The 24,493-nt window shown below is 39.2% G+C and overlaps 1 long non-coding RNA gene across 2 annotated transcripts in view; it reads left to right on the forward strand.

The window, feature by feature from the left end:
• LOC117882844 overlaps positions 1 to 24,493 on the forward strand; it is a 56,918-nt gene that overhangs the window by 2,325 nt on the left and 30,100 nt on the right. For both annotated transcript variants that reach the window (XR_004647122.1, XR_004647123.1), the window contains exons 3-4: positions 20,204 to 20,284; positions 23,018 to 23,087. This is a non-coding gene — a long non-coding RNA (uncharacterized LOC117882844). The remainder of the gene's footprint in view (positions 1 to 20,203; positions 20,285 to 23,017; positions 23,088 to 24,493) is intronic.

Consider the following 24,493-nt stretch of genomic DNA (forward strand, 5'->3'; position numbering starts at 1 on the left):
AAAGGAGAACTTCTTGTCTGAGATCGGAATCGTACTCACCAGATCCGTGTTTAGCGACTGTTCCAACACTGTGAGAGCGACCTCTCGGATGAACTAGAAACAAGGATACCACCCCTGCCCCCTCCAACACAGGAACATGGACATCGCCGAGAGGTCATTTCATAAACATCTCAGCCCAAGCAAAGAAAGGCAGAAATGCTCTTAGATTTTTGCTTGTTTGGTCGACATACAACCTGCTCGGCACAAGATCCATGTTAAATGCCTGGCAGGACCATATGGCAGAGCGATGTAGCCTAGACTGGGACCTTATGCCTTTTTATTATTTTGATTTTGACTGGTAAACGAGCTGCTTCCTTGCAAAACCGAACCCAGTCCTAGGGCTATAGACTCAGTTAAAGAGCATCTGATCTGTGCAGAGGTTGACGGATGCCCTTCCATCTATTTGCAGCGTATTCTTCCGCCTTAGCTGTAGCAGGTAAAATGTAAAAAAAAAAAAAAAAAAAAAAGGAATCCAGGGACAACTTTTGTGACAAATTAGACAAGGGCATTTGAACAATGATTGCACCTTTTTGAAAAGTACCATTGCAACATTACATTTCCATTGGAGGCGACCATTTCCCCCACTGCAGTCATTCTAATGCAGTCATTTAGTGCTTCGTTCAATCTGCAGTGTAAACCAACTCGTTTCCTTTTTAATAGATCCCCTACAACTACATAAATGACAATGGTTGGGAGAAAGAGGGAGCTTTCTCCCAAGCCTTCTCCGCCTGACTAGAAAGAAATATTCCGAGGTTTAATAGTCTCCTATGCCTCCAGCAAGCTGTGGCCAGGGTGAACGCAATAAATAGTGAAAGAACAAGGGACACTCATGGCTGCTGTAACTATTATATACAAGAGCTGCTTTCTAGTTTTCTCTATATTTTGGAAACCCAGCATGCAGCTTAGGCTTTGCAAGAATGTTGTTGATCTTTATTTAGCAGTAATTTAGGAACAACCATAAGCCCATGCAGTGTTTCAGGGTCTTTATGAACTTCTGTTTAATAACCACTATATAACCACACATGTGGTATGCATCTTACACAGGCACAGTCTGCATAGAGAGGACATAGTGTGGGAGCAGTACTGAGAAGAGATTCATCAGTCCAAGTGAATGTGCGGTATCCCAAGTGGGAGGAAGTGAAAAAAGACACAAGTGGGCTGTGAAGCTGATTAATTTGTGAAGCAAATTCCAAATATAAAAGTGCTTAGAAAAGATATCAGCTGGACAGCCTTGGAGATTGGAGTTCTCTGTTTATCCACAGACCAGGTACCACAGGGACAGTGCAAGCTTCCCTAAGCCATCCAGTGTGCTTCTACATTCACCTGGAGGGACCTACCCCTGGGAGTAAGAACATACTTTACTCTCCATGTCCACTCAGTTTTTAGGATCTCTCTTGAGAATGCTAACAAAGGTGTTAGTCAGTACCAATTGCCATAGTGATTTTGTGCTGCAGACATCTTTCCATTAGGAGCTCAGGGCCAGATCCCTCTGCCATTGAAATATAATGGCATGACTTTTAATGAGTTCAGATACAGGAGAAATTCCTAGATGGAGACCATCCGTGCTTTTCCCAGGCCACAAGATAGCAACCATATGATAATGTCATTAGTGACTATAGACCTGGGCTAAATTCAAACCAGTGAGGAAGAGGTAAAAGACTTCAAATCCTATTACTAGTCCATTACTGAGGCATCCATTTTCCCTGTAAGCTATCACTTTGTCTGTTCTGTTGAGACAAATGTAGTTAAAATAGATTTTGTTTCCTAAGGGGGAAAAATTGGTTTTAGGGTCATATATATCAGATATTTTCTCCTGCAATCAATGTAGGTTATGATGTGCATTCTAGTGAAGATGTTGAAAAAGAAGAACCACAATATAGTATTTTTTTGGCATAACATGTTAATTCAACACTTTGCATGGTATAAACTGCTTTTTCAACATTATTTAGTTCATTTATCAGATGGAACAAAATTTAGTCGATGGGATTTATCCACACTACTGTGGGAAAGAACATTTATCCTAGAAGCTGAGTCAAACTGGTCTAATCCTAATTTAGAACCCAAGATCTCCTTGCTACTGCACCATCAATGTCAAGTGGAAATGAACTGTGCTACTGGTGGTGGGACATAAATGGTCAGACACAAAGGACTGAATACTCTAGTCCCAAACCTGCTGAAGTCAGTATAAGTATTCCCACTGACTTCAAGGTGAGAAAAACTGGACCTTATGAACCCAATTCAACTTCTACTGAAATTAAAGGGAATCTTTTTACTGATTTCAATAGGAGTTGGGTAAGGTCCTAAATTAAGATTATTTCAGCCTTGTTCAACTGAAGGCTCTCTTTGCACTTTGCACTCTACATTACAGATATCTAGGTTGACATTTCATTTATAAATCCAAACACAGATTAGTTTAAATATATAAATATTTGTGAACACATATGATATTGATGATACATAATATATATAAACTTCGGATTTTCTAAGGGAGTTAGGTATCCAGCTGCACTGAAATTCTTTAGGATTTGGGCACTTAGTTCCCTACAGGCTATTTGAAAATCCAAGCCATAATTTTTATAATTCTTCAGCTATTAACAGATAATTACACATTACTCTACAGAGTACCAATCTACTATATTTTCCATGGTAGATCCATCGTAACTAATATAGCAGAATGACATGCAGTGTACTTCTGTTATATGAGATTAAAGATACAGAAATATAAGTTATCACGCATTACCTACTAATGAATTGGTCCTAAACTAATTTATGTTGAATTTAAGGACAATTTTCATGTATTTTACATAGAAAAACCCTCACACACAGGGACCCTTAGACAAATTACATGAAATCAGTGTACAGCCATAGGGATTGTTTACTGCAAAGTATTTGAAGGTATGTGTGAATATTAAAAGGAGCTGAGTAAGAGGGAAAAATGGTGAGGGGTCAAACTGAACAGCAAACACCATTAAATTATGAATGCAAAATGTTATTTAATGCAATATTATTTTTAAGAAAGAGAAAGAGGCCACATGCCAATCTTTTGCACATCCTCTATACCTGTCAAAAGATGCATGTGTTCTGGATCATCATATTCAGTGCTCTCCTAAAAAGTTTAAGTGTCAATATTTTTACTTCTCCAAGCTTGTGTTTTCAGAGTGCTGGAGGAGTTGATATTACCAGATAACATTAAGAAATGGCTTGCAGTAACTATTTAATAGCCAAAGGAGTTATTCTGAGAAAATGGAAATTTGCAATTCCTTCCTCATACACAGACTGGCTTAGTGAGTTCTCCACTACTGCATTAATGGGGGGAAAAAAGACTCTGTCTAATAGAAATACTTGGAATAAAAATGAGCATGTCTGGTCACATACGAAACTATTACATACTTTTGTAGTATAGTGAATATCAGTCCCCAACACTTATAGGTTATGTTTGCATTTATTTATCTATTTAGTCACTTTAATAATTAATACCCTGCATGACCTCTATGGGTTCAGGGGTTGGTTTGTTTGTTTGTTTGTTTGCTTGTTTTTGTTGTGTTTCTTCCAGGTTTTGCAAATAGTGAATGTTGAATTTTGTTCTTCATATGCTACTTCCATCTTGTGTATGTATTTATACATGTTTTGTTTTGTTATGTATTTATATTTTATATAAAAACAAAAATAAAGTAAACAAAAGAGATAGGTACATAAAATTAGCTAACACAGTCAACAGATGCATGGCACATAATATATAAAATCCAGAACTAGTGAACATTTCAGGGGCAATTTTTAACTAATGGTGCACTTGTCTTGACCATTTTCTCTGTTATATTAGGCAAATATAAATTACTTGTTTCCACTTCAGCATACAACCCACATTTTTAAAAATGTCCAAATATTTATTTTGGCCAATGTCAGAAAACACCCTCCAATTTATGTGTGAATTTCTCATTTACCTTTATTAGGGTAATATGCAGTCATGGTTATGCATGCACAATTCCCTGTGAAAGCAACGAGAATTTCATGCATGGATCAAAAGCTGAATAATTCCCTTAGGGTGTTCCCAGAAATAATGAACTATCTCTGTTATAATGCAGAAATGTGGCTTCTTCAGATGCTTTTATGCTCCAAATAGAGATTTCTGCAGCATGTCAACTGCAACCACATTGGTGCCAAGGTACTACATTGTCTTGGTGAAGCCAAAGCAGGGCAGTTTTAATTCAACACAAATACAGATTCTGATATATTGAATTACGATGAACACTGATGATGTGAATAGGGTGACCGGCTGTCCCAATTTTTTACAGACAGTCCCAATATTTGGGGCTTTGTCTTATATAGGTACTTATTACCCCCGTCCCCTGTCCTGATTTTTTACACTTGCTATCTGGCCACCCTAGATGTGAAGGAAGAATGTAGATTTGGAAATTCTTTCTACAGCAAGAACCCCTGACCTAATACCCAAGTGGCAAGAAGAAGAAGATTTAAAATGAGATCTACTGCCCTGCTCATGTGCTAAGATCCTTAGGCAATGTGGAATGTTATCTTCAGATCCCTCCAAGTAGAAGATTTCATCCATCATCCCCGGGTATACATGTAATATCAGATTATTTCTACAAGTATATTTTATGTATGGTGATTTCCATTTGCAACTACTAGTGCTGAGTGTGCTTTTCACCAGTAGATCTGTCTTTTGTGCATGCCACATTCTTTACTTCATTTGAGTATGTGAAGATAGCGATTGTCCCAAGAGTACAGATTTGCGAAACATCAGTTAATGGCATTAGAGCTGCCAGAATTAGAAACATCAGCATGAACAGATCATGTCATGGCAATTCACCAGCATTATGCCATAACACGAATCATTTTACAAAGTATATTGATAGAAGCTGCTTCCATCTTGCTGACTACTGTGTGAAGAAAGACGCTGCTCATCTGAAAAGAAAAGCTCATATTTGGAAAAGGAAAGGAGGAAAGAATGGGCTGCAGCCCAATTTAACAATCCAGATTTACCCCTTCCATTGGGAAATGTCTGCCCCCACTGTGACAAGGTCTGTTGATCTCAGATAGGTCTCATTTGTCACCTGCCGATCTGCCAGCAATAACCAGCAATCATTTTATTGGAAGACAATTATCCTCAAACTCCAAGGAATTACCAACATATGGGTAATTGCTACTTTGATCAGTCCTGATCCTACTCCCAATGAAGTTAATAGCAAAATTCCTATTTTTTTCAGGGGTACAGTATCAGACCCATAAGAAGTTGATCAAACGACCAGTTGGACAGTGGCCAAACTGACATTTTTTCAAATGTTCATTGGAGTAAATGGCATAAAACAGCCCAACATATGCTGTATATTGCGTGGGAGGATTGTGAGAAAAAGCACTTATTTGGCCAACTATCCATATCATCTATGTGTTTATATCATGTTAATCACCATGGTGTCTGAACTACTTAGTAAAACTATCTAAAGTCAGCAACTAGACTAAGGAACTAGATTAAACACACTAAATCTTCCATTCTCTCCTTCTTTCTCCCTGCATATAGGTGAAATTGTAGCCTCACTGAAGTCAATTGGAGCTTCACCCTTGACTTCAATAAGGCCAAGTTATAAGAGTTACCCTCTTTTCCTCTTCTTCCATTTCTCCCTCTTCTTTCTCTTAGAATCTTCTATTAGACTTAGTTACTCTTTGCAGTTATTAAAAGCTAGGATGTAGATGTGGGCTTTATATTTCATGCCAAAGGCAGCCAGATGAATAGTCACTGTAATCTTTCACAGAAGGTCATGGGCCAGATGCTCATATCACTTTCTCCTGCAAGCCTCACCCTCCTCTCTTGTTCTTGATGACACAGCTGCTATAGGAGAATCTGATCTTGAATACAGAGGCAGTAGTATCTGATCTGACATCAACTCAGCTCATTAAGGTTTTGAAAATCAAGAGAGGTTGACTGATTCTGACCTAACTTGTACTGGAGTAATTTAAGTCAAAGGAGTTATGCTGGTGTAAAACTGGGTAAAAGGGTGAAGAATCACTGCTTAGGACCTTGAATATCATCTAATGTTTGACAATAGTCACCACAGTATTCAGATTTCTAGCAGTCGATGGCTAAATACATGATCATGCTTTTGAGACAATGTTTTTAAACCTAAAGGCAATAATTTCCTGCTTTCTTGTCTCAAAGAAGGTGTTTTAAGTTAATACAAGTTGGAGGATTCTGGAGAAAAACTGTTTTTGATTTATTCAAATAGCCAATGTATTTGCTTACTAATTTACTTAGTCTTTTGACATTTTAAAGAATATATATCTTGAAATTCTGTTAAGAACAGTCATTCTTTTGATTCATGAACTTCCCTAAATGGACATGTTCATTGAAAGAAACTCTATCATGGCAGAAAAGAATGACTTCTTTCATAATGCCAAAGGAAGTTAAAAAAAATTGATTTTAAATGACATATCTATAATCTGCAATAATTTTCACCAGGTACCAAAAAAGTATGTTCTAAGATTTTTGGGGGAAAATATCAAATATTTTCAACTCTGATCTTTCCAGCCTCACTGACTCTTGCATTTAATATTTTGTCCATATACCCATATGCTACAAGCAGTAACCAGTAATACTGAATTCTTCTCTATTGTCTGATGGTGAGTTTTTTTTTTGGTGGGGAGAGGGAAAGGGGTCAGATCTTATATTCTTTTTTCTCTCAAAATTCCCATTGAATTTAATAAGAAGCTAGTAGAAATGGAGGATCAGGCCCAGTGTTTGTCACTCAGCAGTCATTATTCACTATACATTAAGGAATGAAATGTACATGATCCCACATTCCATCCTTACAAATGCAAAATTCCCATCAAAATTAATAGGAACTTTGCATGAAAAATAGGTACAGAGTGTAAGTAGATACAATGACATTAAAAAATAATACAGTACACCAAACCACAAGCGTTAAAAAATCATTATTCAAATCCCTCCAGAATCCTGAGATTGGCTTTAAAATCTTCAAATATATAAAATGTACATTTCTAGCCCTTATGGTTGCAGAGAAAAGTTTAAATACCTTCTGGTTTTTGAGCTTTAGGGTTCACATTTGCAAACTTTTCTCTGCAGCCATAATGCTAGAAACTTACATTAAAAAAATTAAAGCTGAAATGTTTATGTAATAACCTGATTCCAAGAGCTGGGGCTTTAAGAAAAGTACCAAATATCATAAGACTTGCAACAGAATAATAATTGTTGGTAACTCTGAAGATAAACAAAAAACTCTTTGTTCTTATTATATGAAAAACAGCAGTATGCTGTATTATAAAAGTTTTAACAAACTCAGAATTGCACAAGTACTTTTGATGTATTATTTATTAGCTATTCTAAAAGAGAAATGAAACTTCCTGTTATCTGTTGATTTAAGTAGTCTCAAAATCCAAGGAATAAATTGTATATAATTCATTAGTTTATGCAGTATACAGTGCCCAAGCATCAAATAACATACTATGTCTTCCACTGTCAAAAGGTTTAGCAGGTAAACTGCTGAGGAACAGTGTAAATAAAACATACAATGGAATTGTAAACGAAATGACCAGATATTATTTTAAAATACAAGAGCATAAATATACCATATCTGTCCTCTGAACAGTCAGCAATCATGGATATCTGTTATATTTTGAAAGGACTCTGGGGCAGACTTTGCCATTCTTACTCACATTGAATAGCCCCTTACTCCTTGAGTAGTATGATTGAGGAATCAAGAGAGCTTACTGATTATGGAGGTGCTACTCAATATAGGCTGGCCTGATCTCACCCTGCTAGACTACAACCGCTACAATGATAATACCTGCTCTGTTTCAAGCCAGAAGATATGTTGTAGAACTGGGAAAATTCAGTGTCCATTATATTCTGCTATATTAACTGCGTTCGTTCTGTTTTACAAAATGAGTGAAAATTAATTTACTGCAATTATCTCTTGCACCAGGCAAGCTGCAGCACCCACCTGCAGATGCCAACTTGGAGCAAAGAAATGGTTTGCCATGACGATTGATTGTATATTATAGAAATGCCAAAGAGCCCCAGTTATGGACCAGGGTTCTGTTGTGCTAGGTTCTTTATAAACATGGAACAGGAAAGGCAATCCCTGCCCCCAGAAAGCTTTCAATTTAAATAAATATCTATGTGAATGCATATATGGTCATCCTCTTTTGTGCTAAAAATTCTGGCACTGTATTCATACGCGAGATCACCTAGGGCCTGATTCTGGTCTCGCACCAGTTTTTTAAACCCCAAAGCTCATTAGTTTCAAGAGCAATTATTTTGTTATTAATTTCCAGTGTGCCATACAGGAGATCTAAGTTTAGCAACATCTCTAGTAAAGCCACATGAATATATAACTATCAGAATATCTTCTATACTTGTATAGTGTCTCCCTGTCAGGTATTCTTTCAGTGCTGCTGTTACTAGCTTGGCTCTGCTTAGGTATAACTGTTTCAGCCCATGACAGCTGCTTAGGTCTTTTGTTACTTTACCACCACTGGAATCCCAACTAAGAGCAAGGCCCTATTGTGCTAGGCTCTGTGCAATCACATTATAAGAGATGGTCCCTACCTTGAAGACCACAATCTAAACAGACAAGACAGACAAAGGCTGTCATTAGACATTAGAAACAGAAGCCCGGAGAGGTGAAGTGACTTGACCAATGTGCCACAGCAGCTCATTGGCAGAGCTGGCAATAGAAACCTGGTCTTGTAACTCCAAGTCCAGTCTCCTAGCCACTAAACTTTATCCAGGAAGTTAGTTTTATTTTCATGACAGAAGCCTTTTGTCAATTACACAAAGCAGTGGAGAATGAGGTCCACCAGGACTGATTAAAGACAAAGGAAAAGGATACAGGGTTTTGCATTCTGGTTTTCATTTTACAATTTAAAACAGTGTCACCTCTCAAATTTCTTTATACATTTTTTTAATGTATCAACATTAGCATATAATAAAATGTTTAAAATGCACATTACCCTAGCCTTACACAAAACAATGCAATTCTATTTTTATAGCAATAATTAATGTTTTAGCTCATGCAGTTTTACAAATTATCTATATAAAGCTCATTTTAGGGAAAGCTGCTTAAAGAGATTTCAGGGGACACTAATCCACAGGACTTTCATTGAAATACTAAACACAAAGTCATATGAAAACCTTATCATTGCAAACCTAATTGAAACATATCTGCAATAATATAGTCCCAAACTACAAAAATCTCAGGTCCAGAATTATGGATTTGCTATTTATATTTGTTGGAAGATCTTTAAAATGGCATCATTTCTGTTTGTTTGTACAGAGGAATAAATTAGTCATTAACACACACACACACACACACACACACACACACACACACACACACACACACACACAATTTATATATAGAAACCCTGATGATCTTTGTGTTTTCCCCTTCTTTCTGCTCTTGCAGAAAAATAATTAACAATATTGACACTATTAAACAGTCACTGTTTACACTTCCAGCTTTGTGGGTGGCCAACTATTTATGTTGCAGGACCCTAAGCAGAGAACTGTGAGGAAAGAGCACACACATATACCACAAACACCAGAGTACTGTTTTGTGCAAGCTGATTTTAATTTAAAGTGAGAACATGGGTTTTCCACCCTCTGAAAATACTGGTGAATATCAAACTGCCCCATAATTACCATGCTAGGTCCAGTTTGCTGCAAAAGCCTGCAGGTTCCCCCAGATGGTGCTTTCATGTCCTGTTCTCCCAGTGCTGAGGTTGGTCAGTCACCCTCAAAAAGTTAGAGCTAGCAGAGCAGTTTAGGGTTAGGAGCTCAGAAGGCTAGTCCCAGAGCAGCAGCAGTCTCTCGGAATTAGTCACAAACTATTCCCAGCGCTGGGAGGAAGAGAAAGCAACAGCTACTGTGTGAGCTGGACTTCCAGTTTTAGCAGACAATTGCTCCACTTCCAGTCCAATTTATCAGAAAAAAAACAGAATGGAATAAAGCAGATATCCTCAAAACAGGCTTCTTTCTTTGTATATGACTCTGTTTGCTTGTGTGTGTGTGTGCTTCATTCAGTTGTGCCTATGGTGCAGTCATAATAATGCACATTCTCACTAGACCTGGATCATTAATTCACTTTATTTTTCTAGTGAAAAACCCTCTTGCTCCTGGCTTCAGGTTTTCAGCATCTGCTAGTGTATGTAAAATTGAGCCAAAGCTAGTTCATAAAGAATTTTTACTTCTTTATTCCCTTAATAACTGACTTGTATCTCCAGTTCATCCATCCTTTTTGCATTTTTGATTTTTGCTAATGTGTTTAAAAAACTTTATTTACTCCTATGGGCTATTATCCACACCCATATTCTTTTGTATAATATGCTGTGTGAGGGCTGAGACAGATATAGGTCAGATCATCTCTTCCTTTAACTCTGTATGTGTGGAGGGATGCTCCATGAACACTCTTCCCTTATCCATGTTCCTTGCTCTCCATACCCTGAAGATGGCTCCCCAGAAGCTGTAGAGTTAGTTTGGGGGTAGAGGGAGTCAGGGCAGGTGAGTGGAACAGTGGGTGCTTCAGCAGTGGGGTTCAGGGTAACATACATCAGCCTCCCCTCCAAACCAAACCAAAAAACGCCGCGATTAGCGGCAGCAGTTCAGCAGCAGGTCCTTCATTCTTAGAAGGAGTGAGGGACCTGCCGCCCCCGAATTGCTGCAGGTGCCGCCCCTCTCCCTTGGCCACCCCAAGCACCTGCTTGTTAAGCTGGTGCCTGGAGCCGGCCCTGATTCCCCCTCTCCTCAAACTCCAGCTGCATTACATGTAATCCAAACAACAACATAGCAACTGGCAATTTAAAGGTTGTTTCAGCAGGAGACTCCCACCAAATTCATATTTTTTGTTTTGTTTTATTTGTTATTATTTTATTTAGTTCTAAGTAGCTTTATTTTAACCAAAGATACCTACTGGAAAATTTGCAAATGCAGGGCCAAATTATGCCCATTTAACTTGGGTGTAAATAGTGAGTCACTCTTCGAGTGAGGGCACGTCTTCAGTCCGCCGGATCGGTGGGTAGCAATCGATCTATTGGGGATCGACTTATTGCGTCTAGTGAAGACGCGATAAAATCGATCCCCGATGGCTCTGCCGTCGACTACAGAAATCCACCGTGGAAAGAGGAGGAAGCGGAGTTGACGGCAGCGTGGCAGCGGTCGACTCACCGCCGTCCTCATAGCCAGGTAAGTCGACCTAAAATATGCAACTTCAGCTACACTATTCACGCAGTTGAAGTTGTGTATCTTAGGTCGACCCCCCCCCGTAGTGTAGACCTAGCCTCAGTGAACTTTCTCTCAGATTGCACCAAAGTAAGTGAGCAAATACTTTGGCTTGAATAGAACAGATAAAAATAAAACAAGCAGTGAGCAAAGCCAATTATGTTCCACATTGCCTAGGGATGGTGAACCTAATTTACAACTGACAGTGATTTGATGGACTGAATCATATTTTCTGACCTAGCATTTGGAGTAATTTTTATTGTAAACCAATCATTACAATATAAGACTTTCAGTACCATCAGTGTCACCATGACAAATGCCCACACGAGCATTAGCCTTGCTGCTAGGGTTTTTCCTCCCATTTTTCATTGCTTGGTATGTTCTAGAAGATAGTTGGATGTGTTGTTCCCTAACTCTATCCTCAACACAAGCCCCAGGCATGGCAAGTAATGGGTCGTGTAAGGGCTGCTTTGCCAAACACTACTGTTTTATCAGTGGGGAGATGTTACCTGTCTCTTTGCTTGTAATTTTTTCAGTGGCACCGAATTTAGCTCGTTTGTTCAGTTTGTAACTGAAGAACACCAGTTTGGGGGCTTGGTAGAACATTTTTTCTTCTCTTCCTCATCTCAGATCCAGTGGTGCGAATATAAATCATTTCTTGCCTGTACTGCACTCATGGGAGAGACACGGAGGGGGGTGGGGTGACACGTGACCTCCCTACGTGACCCTCCATGTGACTCCTTCCTGCCCCGCCCCCAGTCTGGGGCCCCGACGCTCTCCCCATCCTCTCTGTCACCCCCCTTTGTAAATACAAACATCAACATGCTTAACTATTCACTTTCCCCCCACATATGCAGTATTCAGTCTGTTTATATGGAATATGGGAGTAGGGTGAAGAACCATTTCAGCATATGTATGACTTATTAAAAGACAAATTTTAAGTACAACTGTATCCTAAACTGCTTTATGCTTTGTACCCAAACATTGCATTTCAATGGGGGATTCAACTTCCTTTATAAGAACAGACTCCTGAAACTCTTACCAGTCACAAAAGTGGCCCATAGTCATGCAAATTGTCCCATTGTCTTCAATGGGATCGATCAAATGATTAAGGGTTTACAGGATTAGGTTCCAAGTTTGTAAATTGTTCTGGATGAAATTGACAATGCCTGAGCTGTCAGATCAGAAAGAGCTTCATTCGAATAAAGGTGAGCAGATGTGTGATAAGTCTTAGCTCTGATGCTAAGATGAAGAACATATTTTCAGCAAAGTTCTTGGCAGATTCCTGAGGGAGCTGATTTAAGGCCGTCAGTATCCGGCATTATAATCTTCACTTATAGTTCTCTCACTCACAAAGCTGGGAAATGAGGCATTTGTTTTCTTTGTTTTGCTGCTACAGTTCCCATTAACAAAATGCATGTAAGACTAGTTTGGCTGCAAGGAAGAATTCTGTGTACACTGGGGACAATACCTAATACCTGTCAGGCTGCAGAACTGGGCTGACATCAGAATCCAAACATTCTCTGGTCAGTGTAAGCAGAGGCATTCCTCTAATGATTTGGACCTGATGTGATGCAGTATGGATGTCATGGATAATTCAGACTAATGGGGTGAAACAGAATAAAAAACACTGATTAAACACCTTCCATCTCCTCCTCCCCACCCCCCAGTCCTTCCCCTCCCCTCTTGAGGACTTCTGATCAACAATACCTATGCTAACAAACGTAAACAAAGCCTTTGTTTAAGTTTGTTAGCATATGTATTTGTGCTGTTAAAGCCATTTAAAGAATAAATGCCCTCCCTAGCCACTTTCTGCTCCTTTAAGGAGCAGAGCACAGCCCTGGCTAGCCCCAAGCCTTTCCGGTACCCCGTACCCACTAAAAATCTCTTGCTGGTACTGCGTACTGGCAGGTACCACCCTACTTGCATGCCTGCTCAGATCCTCTCTAACTTTTCCCCTGTATGTGATTTTATTCTTTTGATGGATTGATTCCCCACCCCCCCCTAAATATTTTGGACTAGATTATGTGTGCTGCCCAGGAGCATGCAGGGAGGGAACTGCAAATCCTTGACTTGCTTCCCTGCTCTTCCCTTGCTTCAGGGGGGTAGTAATTTGCTGCTGGACTATGCCAACCACTGTACTGTACTGGCCCAGGTCTGTGGGCTGGCATGCTGGAGTGCAGAGACAAGGCACTATCACTCCCTCCAACCTGCAGGAAGGAGCAGATGCGACACCCCCTTTAACCTTGCATGCACTGATCCAAGATCCAGGTTGTCCGTGTACAGGCTTCAAATGTTGTCTTACTCCTCTGTCTAGGCACACAGTCTGGCCTTCTGTCTAGCCCTTTATGAACAGAACACAATGACACCCAATTTATTTTCATCCATTATTAACAAATTACCGGTATTCTTACTGTTTCCTCAAGAGGTCTGATCCTTGATTTTTCTAAGCTGTTGGGGCTGGCTACTCTGCAGAGGACAAATCCTATGCTGGGTGGTAAGACCCAATATATGGAACAGAAATGAAGGGAAGCTTAGTGAAGGCTATTGGGGGGGGAGGGGGGAAAGGTGGGGATGAAGCATTCTGCTCTTGAACATGGGAGATTTTGAATCATCCACCTGTTCAAATCAGAGGCTGGTAATTAGGATGTAGTGCATGTGCAGAGGACTTTGCCTAATTATTTTGATCTTATTTTTGTTTGAGCTGTTAAACATGGGATTTCTTTTTTTCCTGTCCAACATCTGGTAAAGATTGCTTATCAAATAATAGATAGGCACCCTGCTTCATATAACCAGGAGGATAAAGGACTATAATTATGCAAACCTCTGGTATAGAAGCAATTGCGACATATTGCCAAGATTTGCTGGTAATGTATTGCATACATATATCAATACCTATAATCCATCCAAAAAGCTATGTAAAAAGAACATTATTAAGGGTTGTAAAGCAAAGCACTCACAAGCTAGGAAATGCCAGAATGGTGGTAACCAATGTACTCTTAATTCTGCTCTTTATGTGTTTGAATTTTAATAGGGTGTCTAATTACATGAGCACATTTTTTTTTTACCCAGGACAAAAAAAAAAAAAAAAAAAAAAAAACCACCCCAGGGTGGAGGTGGAGAAATGAATATATTTGGGTGACCCATCTAAACATCAATTAATTGAAGTTTGGTCACACGGGTTTAAATCCTGAGGTCCTTATGCTTTACTCAGACAAACTTGTATTCCTTTTATACAACCTGTCATTAAAATTTGGTTTAAGAAAATCCCAATTTGGTCCAACAACATCTCTTAATGGATTCGCAGTCGCAAATGGGTCAGGAGAGCTTCAATAGGTCCCCAGGCTCTAGTATCCCAAGTGAAATAAATGGGCAGAGTGGCTATGAAGAAGGAAAGCTGCACCAATGTGCTCTAGGAAAGAGAGCTCTGTGCTAGCCTGAAATACATCTGTATAAAGGGGATGAAGCTAGGGCCACACATACATGGGATTAATACCTGAAAATCTCCTCACAGAGGGTGCAAATGGGAAGCAGGTACTATTTTAGCGCATAGTTTGGTGGTGTATATACAAAAGCTTCATCACCTACACAAAGTCTATTTATGTTTGTATCTGAATGTATGTGCTTGTGTAAGGAAGGTCAGTGAGTTTCAGCCAAATATGCAGGAGATCTGGCTGTGAGGGGGATGGATGGCAGAACACAAGCAGATTAGCTGTTTGTTTGGGATTGCAACATTCAACACTCTGTGTAGACCTTGTGTGGATCTAAGACCACAATTTTGCCCAATAAGCCCCTTAAATAGCTACAACTCCAACGGCAAATGAGAACAAACAATCCTTGCAGACTGGTTTCAAGAGCAAACATCTTAAAGAGATGGATCGCTTCAGGCAGGGCATTTAGAAGGTCTTACTCTTCTTGCTTTATAAGTGCATGTTCGTGTTCCCAAATAAATATTCCTTCTCTGAAATAAGCACGCTGTTCAGGAAATGTTCAACTGAAATGAGTTACATTAACTTATGAGATGCCTGCTTAGAAAAGCATGCCTCTCTGAGAGGAAATTCATGACAATGAACAGTGTTCCTCTAAGAGATGTCAGCTAATGAGCTGACTACAAAACAAAGAGAGGACTCAGCAGCAATGTATTTAAGCCGGTGCTCAAGAGAAGTATACTGCTGTCCAGTTTATGCACATTATGAGCTGGGTCTTTCTCCCACTGACTTCAAGTGTTTTTTTAATTGATGTCAGTGGGAACAGGAGCAGGTGCTTTACACTCAGACAGTTGATGAAATTCATATTTAGATTGCAGAAGCAGTTAAAGATGCCCATAAATATGCACTAAGCCCCCAAAGATATACACTGAACAACTATTAGCCTGGTTTGATTGGGCAAGGTGTGTATACAGCAGTGCTGTCTGCATTTCTTAGCCTGAAGGCTAAACACATTGTTTCAAAAAGGGCAAAGGGCCATAGTCAATAACCTGGAGCAGATTCCCTGCCCTGGACTTTTTGGCTGGCAGATGGCACTAAGGGCACAGGAATCACCCCCCAAATCTCCAGATGAGGATTTCACCAGTGGACACAGTGCTGATGTGTCTGGCTCCTAAGCTTCCCTCCTCACACCCTGGCACAGTGAGAGTAGGGAGGGGTAATTTTCTAAGGTGGAGAATTGGAGTAGCTGGAGCTTGCTATACTCTAGCTGTCCCCAGCTGGCTGGAGCAGAGAATCAGGGAGCCATACTGGGCTGTTATTTCTCAACTTATCCTCTGCTCTCCCTCTCCTTGGCTCTCCAGAGTGACTGCTGGGGCAGACAGACATCCTTTGTTAAGTGCTCTCATCGGCTTAGTTCAGCTCCTATCCTGCTTTCCCTGTGGCTCTCACAGCCTGGCAGGAATGCAGACAATGAAGCAGCCAAAGCTATTCTCTTCTCCCTCCCCTACAGTGCAATAGGAAGCCAGCAGAGGAGCTGCTGAGCAGCTGCAGTAAGTAAAGGACAACAGCTGGCTCACCGCATTGTTAATCCTGGGTTTGCAGGGACAGTTCTGTGAGATAGTTGAGGAGGTGCTGCCTGCAGCGATGGGGCTGATTCAGACACTTCTGTTTAGAGATTGCAGGGCCTGACACAAGGAACACATCTCCAATCGCTAGTCAAATGCAAATGGATGGCCCTCTTGCCAGCCACAGTTTTGAGACTGGAGGGCCACATGTTGGAACACTACTGATCTACACTGTTTGTATATGGTCATGAATAACATGGCATAATGCTTGTATTCCACTCAGTATAGTATACAGGAGAAACCCTTTCATCAAATGACTTTCTGCTGCACAAGCAGACACCATGAAGCCCACCATGCCAATGGCATCATGGTTTCCATAGCAACTGATATACTTCAGTCAGAGAAAAGCAGAGGAAGACTGACTATAAGGGCAAACTCTGAACAGTGTCAGAAGAATATAGTTTTAGACTGCACATGGCAGAAACAAATGATGGGAAAGTGTATGGGGACACTAAAGTATTTATTGACAGCTCGCGTGGCTTCCCCTCTCATCAGCAGAGTGATCACCCTAAATTTATGACAATGAAAACTTTATAGAAACAGGCCTCCAGGGTGGGATTAACCTATCATTGGCCCTGGGTGAGCACAGGGTTGCAGCACTGCTCAGGTTTGGTCTGAGCACCATTATGATGGAGGGGTGGCAGGGTCAAATTTGAGTGAGTGGTGTTGTAACCTGGTGTACAGGGTGACAGCGCCTCTCAGGTGTCCCCCTTCCCTGAATTTGAGCCCTATGCATGTGCCTCATTTGCTTATGCATTAATATTGTCCTGTACTCCTCCATAATACAGAGATAATTTTTTCCTCCTTCCTTCCCCTGCCCTTCCTCATCCTACTCTGTCATCTCTCCCTCCTCTTCAGACAGACAGAAAAAAACTGTTATGTTATGGTGGTAATTCCCGGGGTATTGACTAGGAGGAATTTAATCCCTTCATTAGATCTGGCTGTAAAAACTTTGACAGAATCATTTTCCACTTGAAAATGCAGTTCTGTCGAAAGTGAAACGGCTCCGTGAAATCATGTAGATTTTGCCAAAATTTCATCTAGGAGTTAAAGCCAGGAAAAAAAATTCCAACAATGTAAAAACATCACATTTCAACATTTTTGGAATGAAAATTTATTTTTTTTTCTTTTGAACCACTTTATTTATTTATTTTTTAAATTGTATTATATACATATTATAATATAATATAAAATAAAAACTCAAAATAAAATCAAATCATTATCCAAAACAATTTATTTTTTTTTCGTGGAGAATTTTGAAATTTTGGGGTTTCATTCCAATTCGGAACAAAGGCAAATTTTAAATCCTTCACAGAATGGAATCTGGCACAGGTCTGTCCTTCATGTTGAGTTTGGTCAAGATTTTCAAAATAGGAGTCTTAAATTGGGTTCCTAAATTCATGCTTAAGCACCTAACTAAATGACTGATTTTTAGAGCATCTATACCTGCCATTGACTTAATGGCCCTACACTTTGCATTGACTCAAATCAGACCATAGGAACCTACCTACCTATCTTAGAAACCTAACTTTACGAACTCATTTCTGAAGATTTTGGCCTGTATTTTTAATCCTATTTTATTATACTAAGAAAGGAATTTGCTCAACAAAGACTGGCTTGTCCTGTATTTTTCTTACCAGTTGTAGAAATATGGGGCCATGTTCATAGATCAATAAATTTTTAAGGCCAGAAGGATTAATTCTGATCATCTAATCTGACCTACTGCATAACACCGGCCATAGAACCTAAAGTAGTAATTTCTGCATCAAGCTCATAATTTCTGTCTGAGCTAAAGCATATAATTTAGAAAGACATCTAGTTATGGTGATCTTATGGAACTTTTGCTGTGGTTTCCTACTCGACAAATCATTGGAAAAATATCAGTTACACATCACTGATTGACTCCACAATAGAGCTCCTGTGACAGGCAACTAAGTTATGCCAGTAATTTCCTCAAAATAATTATCCACTCTAATTAACTACTTTGCTGCAGCATCAACTAACATGTTGATTCTTAAATATAAGTACCGGTAAGTAATTTTATGAGGCTATCGCTTGATAGTAAGCCTAGAGGAGGTTGATCTTATTTTGACTGATGCAGAAATTGGTAGTAATTATTATTACATGACTACCTTTCTACAAGAGCTATCTTCTAGCTACAGTTTAATAGGCCCATATACTGTGACACTTTTTTCTTGAAGGGGTGAAAAATCCTTTTTATCTCATTTTGGGGATTACAACAGCAGTAATTTTCTTGAAATTGGTCCTTAATACACCGGATAGCTCTCAGCTTTACCTCAAGATGGTTAACAAACCCATCATTAACTGTTTAATGAAAATTTATATTTTGTATCTGAGTAATATTGAGCGACAAAACATTATAATCATGCCCTTGGTTATTCATATGTCAGTAACATAAACAAATGAGGTTCAAAATTCATATATGTATAAATACAGTACTGTATGTGGATATAGACTATATCTTGCCAGTTGTTACCATTCATTTCTTCACTATATCTTGACATTTCTTCCTGAAATTTTCAGAACGGTGCCTCATCACCTCCTGAACTATTGTATTAGGAAATGGAGCATGATGAATGACTGAGGACATAATTTATGAAGATCTAATAATAAATATTAACACTTCATATCATCAGGAAACATTACTATCTACAGTAGAATTATTCGCACCAAATTTGAAGGTAATAAAGCACAATTGTGAAGATTAAAAAAACCTGGCAAAACCATTATAATGGACAACAGGATATGATACATCACAAAATTACTTGGCTGGATTTTCATCTTTTATATGCTATTGATAAAAAGCACCTACTGGAACATGTGAAATTGCTCTGGTTTAATTTTACCTAAAACAACACACACACACAAAAGATTACAAGGATGATCAATTATTGATTTTGTCCTAGAAAGTGTGATAAAAAGAACTGTCAAGAGGGAAATTTTCTGCGTGGGAGGCAGGGAATGAAACATTCACTATATATTTTTTTAAAACTCTATATTTGTAGCTCATGCTCTGATAAATGAAATAATACAATAGGATTTCCCCCTTCAAAACAGAAGAAAAAACTACAGAACCTTACTTCAGGTTCTTAGCATGTGGGAACAATTCAGTTGATCTAGGAGAGCATTTAAAAGGCAACACTTGATCCTCCTGTCTTGTCATACTCATCCTCCCACCATGGTTCAGGTTTCTTAGTCTTCTTCCTTTGTTTTGTTGGTATTCTCATACAAGATTGTGGTGCCTTCTAAATAGCAGTTGAAGAATGATAGGTTTGTGGATGCTAGTTGGGTCAATTTTGCCAAGTGGGTACAAAGGACGAGAGTAGAATTTATGCAAAATGCTCTTCTCTGTATATTGAGGGCACTTGATGTGAACAATATATTTCTCAGGGTCTGAGGTTCTTTGGTGAACAGGACAAATCTAGGGAGTAGCTGAACTCTCTGGCATGTTCTCCAAGCAAATCAAGACCATCATGTTTAAAAGCTCAGTGAAGCATTAATTCTGGTTCAGGTCTTCTCCCTACCTTTGGGGGAATTGCGCAGGTTTAGTGAGGCCCCAGTGGCAATATTAACGCTGCCGATGATCCAGCCTCGCTGCCAGGTAGGAAGGGAACTCTGGAGGCCTCATGGAGGAGCTGGATTTTCATGCAGATGACCTGAGATAAACAATTTTGAGGTTGGGATTTGCTGTGGATCCTCAAGTTCTGCGCAGATGAGACTCCACACTCATTTTCCCAGTTTCAGCCACTAATCTCTCCTTCATCCCACAGTTAACATAAACTGAGTTAAAATATAGAAAGTTTTTACTTGTTTTTTTTCCTCATCTGAATGTTTTTGTGCAGAAGACGACAACCTAGGTGTTTATTTCAAGCTCTTCATCTTCCTGTGCCAGAATATGGAATGTAACCAGCTCCATCTTTATGGTAAGTGTCAATTCGAACTGGATGAATAGTTAAAAACACATTTTGGAAAGTTTCCATGAATAAAAGACACTGAGTTCAGGTCCCTATGAATTATGGTGTGACATTATATGTTACTCTTGAGTATTCAGGTACAGGGTAGGTATCCATAAAACATTTACTAAAACCATGGTGTCAAGAAGTTTAGTATGACTGGTTATTCAGCCAAAAATTCCATTAATTATTCTCCTGTTCAGTTTTCCAACCAAGGAACAGAAAAAATGCCATGTGACTTAGAATAGTTGGTGTTTTCAATAGTTATTATTCTTTTTGTGTCTAAGATAGCATTTCACAAAAAGAGATGTAAATCATTTGGTGAATCCTACAAAAGTTTCTCGGAGATCAGGACTGGTTTGTGAGCAGTGCCCTACCCTCCAAAGGAGATACATTTGTATTGAATTTTATTCATAACTAATAGTTCAAATATATCTCATTTCAAGGATGACAAAACCAAAGCACCTGATATTATGATAGCACCTAGAGGTCCCAACCAAGATCTGTGTTGTACAAACACATAGTGAGAGACAGTCACCCCCTGAAGAGTTTACAGAGTAAATAGACGAGACAGACAAGGGCTAGAAGGGAAACAGAGGCCAAGTGACTTATCTAGGCCACACATCAGGCCAGTGGCTGACCTGGGAATAGAGCTCAGGTTTCCTGGCTCATGAGCCAGTGCACTATCCACTAGCCCCTGCTGCCTCCCAGTGGATATTTGAGATGATTGAATTTATGAAGCCTTTTTTACTGAAGACAAGGGAGGAATTTCTTTAACTTAAGGTGACCCTTTGTGCTACACGTGACATACTCACTTTCCTTTTTCTCCCCCTGCCACTACTGCCCAAGCTGCAGCTATTCCTCTTTTAGGTTCAGAGAACCTGACCTCTATTTCTTCTTCCTCTTTTTTTTTTCTCCTCCCACAAGACTGCAGCATGCTCTCTCAGGTTTAGTACATATTCTCCTAGAGCTTAAGTCATTACCTTCACTTGCACTCTCTGCCTCACCATTTGATTCCTTCTTTCCTCTTCTACATCATGTTGCAGTAATTGCAACATTGTAGGTTTCAGTGAAATGAGCAAATGTACCTTTATGTTTAGTGCAGAGCAAACATGTTACTTTTTGACATGTTTGCAGTTTGGATTTATAAAACGGGCCAATCTTGTTGTGCTGTGCATTTTGGAATAAATAAGGTGCAGAGAAGAGGCAGGAAGGGTTTCTTTTTATTATAGCACGGTGCCACAATGATTGTTCTGAAGTTGGCAATGAGAATCAACAAACAGCTTGCTTTTCCTGAAGAAGGCTGTGGAGAGAGTCATCGGGGTAGTGGATCAGATCACAGAAAACAGCAGCAGGAGCAGCTGCAAATTCTCCTTCATTGGACATGGGTTATGGCTAGAATAGAAAAAAAACATATATAGGGCTCGATTCTAATCTCTCTTACACCAATGTAAATTAGGAGTGACACAAGTAATGTTAGTGGTGTTACACCAGTGTGAAATGGATGTGGATCAGAATCAAGCCCATATAATCCAGAGTATATCAGTATCCTCTTTTGACTTCTTTTTGTTTTGTCTTTCAACTGGTTTTCTCTTTGGAAAGATGATAAGTGAAAGACAAATATTAAAACAAATCCAACAGACCTCAGAGATGTAGACATGATCAGGACTCTACTGATGTTTCCTTGGTATTACCTGGAGCACTTAGCATGAATAAAGTTTTGTTGTCCCAACAATCTCTGTTTTTACAAATAATATCCTGTTTCTGAATACCCTTTTTATTAGAAATGGTCCCAAGTTGCATAGTTCAGCCCTGGATCCAAACTTCCCCCAAGTCCAGAAATGTTCAGATCCAAGGATTTGTTTTGAAGCCATCTGTTCTTTAAATTTAAAAGCACTGGATTGTATATTAATTATATCATCTGCCATTAACATGGCACATTGGAAAGAACTGCTTTGACACAATGTTACAATGCTTCCCCCATGTTTTGGAATTTTTCTGTGACAAAGTTGGCTTTCCTGATATGATTCTGCAGCCTCCCCACCCAGCCCAATACTCCTGCTCTTCATCTTGCCCCCCACAACAGCTGGTACATAGCTGCTCCACTGCATGCAGTTTCTTTTTATGGCTGGTTAACCCACTTGCAGCTGTGCTGCTTGCCAGCTGGCATGCAAACTTTCTGGGTCCAGTGAGAATTACTGATTTTCAGGTTTTTAGTTTCCCAACAAAAAAGTAATAAAAACCTGAGGAAAGTAGATACTTTGTTATAATTTTCATTTAGTTGAAAACCCAATTTTCTGTTGAAAATAGTTTCAGTAAATGTTTTTTGACTAAACTTAATTATGACCAATCCCCAAAATGTGCTTAATTCTGATCAAGGTATTTAACATGATGCAGATGCTGGGGTAACAAATGGGCTATATCCACCCCGGTCTATATAGTGTAATATCAAACACACATATTGCATAATAGATTAGATGAAGTAAGGTTTATCATTCACATGAATGCTTTTCAAATCTTATTGAATATGATATTTATTAGAGACTTTTCTACAGTGGAGAACGTTGTGCCAGAACATAATACAAAAATCACTTCTATCATGTGAAATGTGCAATCATAATAAGCAGATATTTAACTCATAGTGTGCTCTTGGGCTCACAATGACAATCAGAGGCTTAGAAGGTGTCATTGTTTCATCTGCAGATATACTGAGGCTGATGGCGAAGCTGGTTTTGTGGAACAGGATATGTTTATGCCTGGGTAATAAATGCAGGTCAGTATTTGTTTTGTGATAAAAATATACAGGACAAGCCAAAAAATTCAATGGCAGAAAAGGTCAAATACTGGGAATATCAGAAGAAAAGAACTTTAAACCAGGTAAAATACATACATGTGCTGCCTCCCCTACCCCACCCTACAAGTAACTTTCTTGCAGAATGGTATAAAATTGCACCTCCTCTGGGGGAGCTTTGGGAGAGACTGGATTTTTCAGGAAATCCTCTGACGCATAGAGGGAATGGTTCCTGCATGCCTCCATGCACAAAAATTGCAATTGTGCTCTGCCATTGCATGGGAATGGGAAAAAGTATCTTTGTGACTGCCTCCTTAATCTTCCTGTAAGGGCTTGGGACAATCCAGCCTGAAGAAAGAACCTGATACCAAACTTAAATCAAAATCCCATTTTTGGAATAGCTGGAATAGTTGTTTTCTTTCTTACTGACTAGTGATGTGATGTATCATTATTCATGAGTATTTTCAGGAGGAGACAGATTATGAACTCTCATTTTCTATGGAATGTTTCTTATGGAGCCAGCATTACCATGCCATGATGAGATAAGATGATACCACAGGAAATTCAAGATGGAAAAGGGCCAGAGCCAGGTCACTGCAGAGTTGAAATCTGTCAATCTAAATTTAAATTTAAGAGGCCCTCATTTAAGACAGATTCTTTCATTCAGAAGAATTCTTTTAAAGGCACTAACTCTTAAATGAGGCTTAATAATCTTTGGTTTGACAATAACCAGTGGTAGAACCTAAATGCATGCTTAATAGGACTGCAGCTGCACTCTGTCAACCATTTGTATTTGTAGCTGGAGATGTATAAATTTTTCTTTTTGTTTTGTGGCGTGGGGTAGAGGAGGCAGCACACGTATGTATTTTATTTGGTTTAAAGTTCTTTTCTTCTGATATTCCCAGTATTTGAATTTTCTGCCATTGAATTTTGTTATCAAAGGTTATGGACCTTTTACAGGAATGGGTAGGTGAAGTTCTGGAGCCTGCGATGTGCTAGAGGACAGACTAGATGTTCATGATGGTCTCTTAAAGTCTATGAGTTTTTTTCTTGGAGCCAGCACTGCAAGGAATATATTAAGTAACACCACAGGAAACTCAGGGTGGAGAAGGGCCAATGCACCAGTTCACAGCAGAGTTGAAAGTTTGTCAGACTCCATTTATATATATCCAAAATCTTTTAATGAAAATCAGTTATCTAATAAAAATAATATCCAGTGACAATAAAAGAGCTGGCACGTCAGCATATCTCAGGTCGCTAATTGCTAACACACCAATGAAATCCTTTCCTAGGGATTGTGCATGGGTATGTGTGTGAGCACCTTTGTGTGAAGGAATGAGGGGAACCCATAATCTGAGGAGCATAAAAATGAAAAGTTTAGAAGATGA

The sequence above is a fragment of the Trachemys scripta genome, chromosome 9, assembly GCF_013100865.1.
Source record: "Trachemys scripta elegans isolate TJP31775 chromosome 9, CAS_Tse_1.0, whole genome shotgun sequence".
Classification (NCBI taxonomy): Eukaryota; Metazoa; Chordata; order Testudines; family Emydidae; genus Trachemys; species Trachemys scripta.